This window comes from Odontomachus brunneus, unplaced genomic scaffold (genome assembly GCF_010583005.1).
Source record: "Odontomachus brunneus isolate Ranch 3 - 2012 unplaced genomic scaffold, Obru_v1 Obru_scaffold_047, whole genome shotgun sequence".
Taxonomy (NCBI): domain Eukaryota; kingdom Metazoa; phylum Arthropoda; class Insecta; order Hymenoptera; family Formicidae; genus Odontomachus; species Odontomachus brunneus.
Window position 1 is genome coordinate 1,629,398 of NW_022639497.1, and position 7,411 is coordinate 1,636,808.

General features: G+C 40.0%; 1 long non-coding RNA gene across 1 annotated transcript; it reads right to left on the reverse strand.

Annotated features, from left to right (window-relative positions):
* Positions 1-1,782: 1,782 nt before the first annotated feature.
* On the reverse strand, positions 1,783-7,405 carry LOC116844816. The gene is made up of 2 exons (XR_004378141.1): positions 5,932-7,405; positions 1,783-2,612 (listed from the first exon to the last, which is right to left on the reverse strand). It is a non-coding gene; the product is annotated as an uncharacterized LOC116844816 (long non-coding RNA).
* Positions 7,406-7,411: the final 6 nt, after the last annotated feature.

Here is a 7,411-nt window from a genome sequence, read left to right on the forward strand (position 1 = left end):
AGTAGAGTTCATGGTTTTTTATTAAATAAAATTTGATATTGTGTGGCACCTGCGCGAAGCAATCTAACGTGATTATACAAACTACTCGCAAAATTTTACAATCGTCGGGAAATTTAATTTTTCGCTTAGAATTAGAATTTCCTAACGTGGGACACGATAGAGATAATGATAGCAAGCGTTGATACCTCGCGAAAAACGCGATGTACACAAGTCAGACAGGCGAGCAGTTATTTGTTTACTTACATGACGTGCGACAAGTTCCATCGAACAAAGACAGACGTCTCACGCGAGTATTAAGTATATTCGCCATATTGGTGTTCGATGCTTAATATTCGATGCTCATTGGTCCATACGATCTTATGCTATGCATATGCAGTTATGTCAATTTGTGTGTGATGGCCTTAAGAGTCTGTCATGTTACTGGAGGATAGATCATGTAGCGTTAAGATGTAGAGAACATTCTGGGAGAGTTTTTTGCAGTTTTTTAAAGTAACATTCGTGCTTGAAAAGGTGTATTTTCGGAAATGATGTAAAGCGTGCGTATTTCGCTCTGCTCGGCTTCCGGATCACAATGTGTGTTACTGTCACTCTACTCCCTCAGTAACACGCTCAGTATTTTGAACATAATTTCCCATTATCCTAAGTTCGCATTCATAACAGTGAATCCAACTTAACGTCGTAGGAATTATGGAGAACATTGTTTCCTTTGAATCACATTAATATCATTTGTGGCTGCAAATAAATAAGCAAAAAATATGAGCTACATGTTTAAATTTGTATATTTATTTATTGTTTCATATTATCCATTTTCCAAATTCTTTTTCCTTACAAAATTACGCAGGACGCAGCGCGAGAAAGACGAGACTAATAAGAAATGATCTAGTTTTGCGATAAGTTCGCCGCTAACTAGCTTCGTGCCTACTTTGCGCGACCAGCTCATCAGTGGTGCGACAAGAACAGAGCGATTGTACTTCTGTCCTTTTCATAGACATAATATATCTAGGCCGAGCGTTTGCCTTTATTTGAGAAGTGGAGGTAAGAGTACGTAGATAAGGATGCATTGCGTTTTGAGACCCTGCGTCCTCTCTCATTCGCGCATGTGTATAAGCGTATGTGTAAAAAAGGTTGTGTTACAGAGATGCGCGAATGAGAGAGAACGCAGGGTCTCAAAACGCAATGCATCCTTTTCTACGTGCCTCTTACCCCTACTCCTCAAGGCTCGATCTAGATATATTATGTCTATAGTCCTTTTCTAACTTACTGTCATTGTACGGAAGTACAACGGGCACGAATCAGACGCAATTTATCGTTACCAGCGCGAAAATACACTTAACGAACGTAGTAAAGGCGCACTTTGTTAGATGGCGTCTCGAAAATGCGCCTAGTTCTGATCACTAAAATCAAGCTGGAGGCCGCTCTCAGGCTTCTCTCTAAATGTACCGACAGTACTATTGAAAACCACTATTGTTGCGATATTTTCAAACAATTGCGGAACTACTGGTGGCGCGACGGTTCGACTTCGACAAACGTTCCGCGATTCCTGCGATTTCGACTCGTTGAAGGTGAGTCGAGGCACGAGTTACCGTCACAAATGCCGAATATAAACCTCGCGTGTCTGTCGTAGTGAAAAGATGTTGAACAGTCGCTGATAATAAATATCTTACAGTATAGAATGTCGACACAGTGCTGGGAATATTGTCTGATATCTATAACGCTATGATGATTCGAAGTTAAATCACCGTTTATGTTTTCGACCTATTTGGAGAGAATCTGCCACGCAAATTATCGTCCAAAGTATTGAAAATTTATTTCATGCATTTGTTACAAAATATTGCCAGAAAATCGTCAAAAGAATCGTCGCATATCGGGTAATCGTAGATATTAAGTAAAATTAAGTCGGTTTTTCGAAGATTTCGATTTCGCTATAATAATGTAGCGGCAGTTTGGATCGCTCATTTGCAATCTCGGCTCGTTAAGAGCGAACTTCACGCACGGATTATCGTCGCTAGAAATGCCGAGGTTAGCTCAGTTATGCTTTTATTACGGAAGTGTTACTCAGATCTCTGTTAGAACTATCGAGAATTGTCGACAGAACTGCGAGAAATGGTCAACACCACACTTTTTCCAAGTGTCGCATTAACTTCGAAGATTAAAAAATAATTTAAAAATAGGTAGCGGTGCGCCGGAACTTTTCTTAAATTTGATCGTAGAGATTGGAATTCTGTTAAAATCAGCGAGAAGTATCAATAGAACGAAGTTTATGAAAAAGGTGGTGCGCGTCGCACGTAAAGCTCGTAGTTCGAAACGTTGTTTTTCACGTTTTCGGCCCATCGATGAGATGAACTCGACTGTAAGTCTCACGCGTTCGCCGTAAGAAGAAATCGGTAAATCCATCGGGAGTGAAATCTCGCAAAAAGTGTTATTGGAAAGTGCCGCGCAGTGTCGTCCATTTACCATGTTATAATGGTTGGAAGTTCAGCATCGTCGTCATCATCATTGCATCGACGCCTCGAGAGGAAGGATGCAGAATCCAAAGGAGCAGAATATCTACAGCGTATCATCTCCGGTGACGATTGACGGAGATGCAGCGAGCCGCGCCAAATAAGTGATAGCTGTAATTATACAAATTAACGGTCTGTCGAGTTTTCTGCGAGACACGTCGCTAAACTCAAGCTGCAGGCTTGAAACCGTTTGTCAGAATTCGGGATATTTTTCGGAGTGTGAAGGAGAAAACGTTCTTTAGTAAATTACAGGAGAGACACGACTCTGTGGTGGTCTCGTATATTTACAGATTACTCATAGTCCATAATCAATAGTAATCATATAATATGTATATATCAACAAAATATTTTAGTCGTTCTTACGCGTCGCTAACAAAAAAAAAGAACTAGAGACTAAACAGTCGCAGGGTCGCGATTCTAAGAATCGGCTTCTGCCTGGCCGCGCGAGTCATCGCGACTACGTTCGCGCGCGCGCGCGATCACTCTACCTAACAAATAAATAAACAAACAAGTACAAATCTATACATTCCGCGCGTGTATCGCGCTAGTGAGAGTAATGGTGATTAATATTGTAAGCCACGGTCGACAGATAAACGAGGCGCACGTCACGTTGCTTGTCGACAGCTCGTTCATTTTCCGAGTGAGTCCAGAAACTGAATTGGAAATAATTCCTATTCTTTAGTCTTGAAACACTTTAATCCTGGAGCGAAAGCGTCGCTGACACGTGTCAGCTTTTCATATCTTCCTTCTCAAGGTTCCGTTTTGAAATACACGCGATTGAGGGGAATTTACGTTCTAATTATATTCCGTTGTAATTTTATTCCTGGTAAAGGACACGAGAGAGAATAGGAAACGCGAGAGATTTAAGGGGATTCCGTACGTTATTTCGACTGACATTCGTAGTGCGCCAACCACTTTGTTTTCGAGACACGACCGCTCATGGACAAAAAGTTGTGTTAATAGTCGTTACTTGAGACTCGTCTTAGGTGAGATACTCAAATTTAAATTTAGAGTTAGATGTGAATCTTTCAGCTAAATCGCGATTGCAGATATAATGTCGCGTATATTGTGTGATTCAAATAAAAAATTCAAATTTAACTCTAAATTCATATCTGTTTATCTCACGTCGGATAAGTTTCAATTGATTAATGACTATTAATACGGGCCTAAGACTCCTGGTCTTTCGCCGTGTAACTCTAGATTGATGTCAGAAGCAAGAAATGACAAACTAAAAAATTTTTGCGTACCATTTCCAAATAAAAAGATATTAGTGTGAAAAAAAATGTAAAATTAATGTGACTTGCGAAGAACCATAAAATTAACGTAACGTAATCTTTTCTTTCTACACGGAGAGAATATTGTAATAAAAATTACAATACAATTTTAATACTCCGGTGATAGACTAGCACTATGAAAATTATAATAAAACATAGTAAAAATAATCATGAACATAATACAAATCACCATAAATGTAGTAAAAATTATTATGTTTATGATCTCTCATGTTTACTATAATTTATAATTATTATAATTTTTATTATAATTTTTTAATATAATTTTTATTATAATTTTCGTAATAGTGTCAATCTATTCCCGGTCTGCTAAAATTGCATTATAATTTTTACTATAATATTCTTGTATCTTTTCTTTTGATCTTGCCATGGTTATCTTATTGCTATCTGTTGACTGTTAAGGAAAAAGGATCGTTTTTTCGGCACATTTTACAAGTCAACTGATTTAAAATGTTCTTTCACACAAACATCTTTTTATTTGAAACTAGCACGTTAGAATTTTCAACGTGTTATTTCTCGCTTCTTACATCATGGCTATGACGACTATTCAGTCTTAAATAACATCTGTCAGATGTCGTAAAATATTATACTTATAGATCAAAACGCACAATTGTCGTATTGACGATTCCTTCCTTTTCACTGCTTTTGAATATCCAAATGTTATTGAAATTTTCAATGCCGAAAAAATAACAATGCACAAATTATAATTGAAGAATGTTTTTTTTACTGTATTAAATGTTACTATATCAAATGTAATTAGCACATAATGCGGAGTCGAAATTTTGATTTGAATAAGTTGTTTAGAAGAAAACTCATAAACAAGTCCAATAGCTGTTTATGTGAAGTTAGCTCCGTATTTTCAAAATTGAAAAGAAATGATAAAAGTTTTGTTCCTCCTCTTCTTTCGCCTGTATAGTTCTAGTGTTCCCGATCTATTTTAGAAATAGTTCCGGCGATTAAAGCAGTCAAAACGCCACTTGAAAAAAGGAGAGCCAGATTCACATGAGAAGTGAAAAATTGTCTAATCATTTCTTTTTAATTTTGAAAATATGAGACTAACTTCACATAGGTTTCGTAGTCTAGCTTTGATCTCAGACTTTCACTTGATTCGGAACGAGGTGAAGAGATAGGCTACGATTACATGTATTATAGACAATTTTTCTCGCTAATGCCGGTCTGTCTTTCTCATTCTCGCTCTCGCGATAGTTTTCTACATGGCGCGTATCGTCTTACCGATGACGAAACGGGGACAGAACGGTCGTTGTCTTTGTTTTCCACCGCAATGGTGTGTGCCACGCGGTCTGTCGTCGTAGTCGTCGTCGTCGTCATGATGGAGACGTGTTACGCGTGTCATGTCTACGTGCACGTCAAAGACCTGTCTTACAACGAGGTCGTCGTGCATACCACGGTAATAATCGCGTGCGTTTCCTACGGAATTGGAACGCTGCTCGTCGTCACGTCGTTGGACAATCGCCTGCGTTATCTGCGACCGTGGACACGGCGTAATCGGACACCAAACGCATCGTCCGTCTCGCATACTCGCGTTTAAAGCACACCCGGTATCAGTTGCGCCTCGATTAATTTATTCTGGTTCGTCTCTCGTTGGTTAATAATATTTTCTCTTCTATCTCCTTTTTTTCTCCCCCCTTTCCGTGCTCTAGCCGGAACTATGATGCAGATCAGAGGATAGAGACCGGTATAAGGTAGAAATTTAAAGTCAATGGGAGCGCGGGACGCGGTTATAAAAAATTTCGATCGCACCCTCGTACACGATATTCTTTGGTTCTGACGAATCCTTTTTGTCTGGATATTGATTTATTTTTTTTTGTCGAATGCTCACACAGCTTTCGAAATCGATATCATTTGCTGATAAGTTCGATTCTCCTCGACGCTGCGGAGAAAAGAACCTCACGCCAGACGTCGCGTTTTGTTCCCTCGCGAGTAAACGAACAAAGGTCTTTGTCGTGTACACTTCGAGTTCCAAAATTATACCGGTATCGATCCTCCGATAGAAATATAAAAAAAAACTCGATTAATCACACGATTAACGTTGATCAACGTCGTCGCCAACGACTGACGCTCGGCGGCCTCGATCAATTAACACGACCGTGACGATTTCGCGTCGCTCTCTGACTCACAACTCTGATCGTAGACGGAGCAGCAGAGAAAGAAAGAGTTCACTCGATCATCTCTGGTTCGTCGCTAAGGGCTGATTTCACCAACTCCGCTTACGGTCAAAATCTGACCGACGGTGTCAGGGCTCCAACTGATGGACATGAGTACTTTGTCATTCTTATCCATTAGAATTTTCAGTTGAAACCCACGTCAGCTTTGACCATAACCGGAGTTGGTGAAACCGGTCCTAAATCGACGCCGTGTCGATAAACTCGCGACTCACCGAAGTCCATATCAATAGTCGTTGTTTAAAACTTGCTCTATGTGAGATATTCAGATCTGAGCTTAGAGTTAGATTTGAGTTTTTTTTATTTGAATTGTATATAATATATGCGGCATTATACATTTGTAACAGCGCGAAGCTGAAGAACTCACATCCAAATCTGAGAGCTATATTAATAGTCGTTACTTGAGTTTGTCTCACGTGAGACAGTCAGATTTTTATTCAGAATTAGATTCAGTTTTTCAGTTGAATTATATAATGTATGTGACATTATGTCCGTATATGTATATCGCGATTCAACTGACAAATTCTCATCTAACTCTGAACTCAAATCTGAGTATCTGATTTGGGAGAAGTTTCAAGTATCAATTATTAATACTAACTTCAAGTTTCTCTCTGGATATCTCACCTGAGGCAAGTTTCATGTAACGACTACTAATATGGACCCATGTCATCGAGGAATCCTCTTCGTCGAGCGGCCGAGCGTCGGATTTTGCCCCGAAGAAACGCTAATCGTTATCGCCGTCTCTCTCGCCGTATGCGCACGTGTCTATCTCGTTCTCTCTCGCATGTGTGCACCGTACAAAACGCCTTTTCTCTACTTAAACAGACTATCTACACGTCTTTGTCGTGGCTCTCCTCCTCTTGTCCTGCGTCTCGCGTTCGCTCTTTTTTATTTATCGAATAGCACCCATTCTTGTCACGCGAAGCTACGCTTTTTCTTGTTTTCTTTTTATATCGTTCCGCCTCATCTTATTCAACTTCCTTCTTCTCCTCCGCGCATTTCAATCCTTTGCATATATACATTTTGATATAACACAGAGAGAAATATACACGAGCGTTCTCTAAGCAAAGAGTAAACGATGAGGTTTTGTATGTGTATGTATGTGTGTTGCGCGGCAGCGGTTTATTAAACCATTTTGATAATTTCCGCAAAAGAGGCGGATCGCACTCGTGCGGAGGATCACAAAGGATTTCATCGTGCGCTTTTATCCTGTCGTTTTGGCCGAGTTTACACCGGTGACACGCGCGACAACGCCGAGTCCTCCGTCGACGAATTTTATTTCGCAACGCGACCGACACGGGATTAGATAAGGCCAGCGCGTTTACGCAATAATACCGCAGTAGTCATTCCCGGTGGAACGCCAGAGCGTGACTATATTCGAAATAGTCTCTCTCTCTCTCTCTCTCTCTCTCTCTCTCTCTCTCTCTCTCTCTCT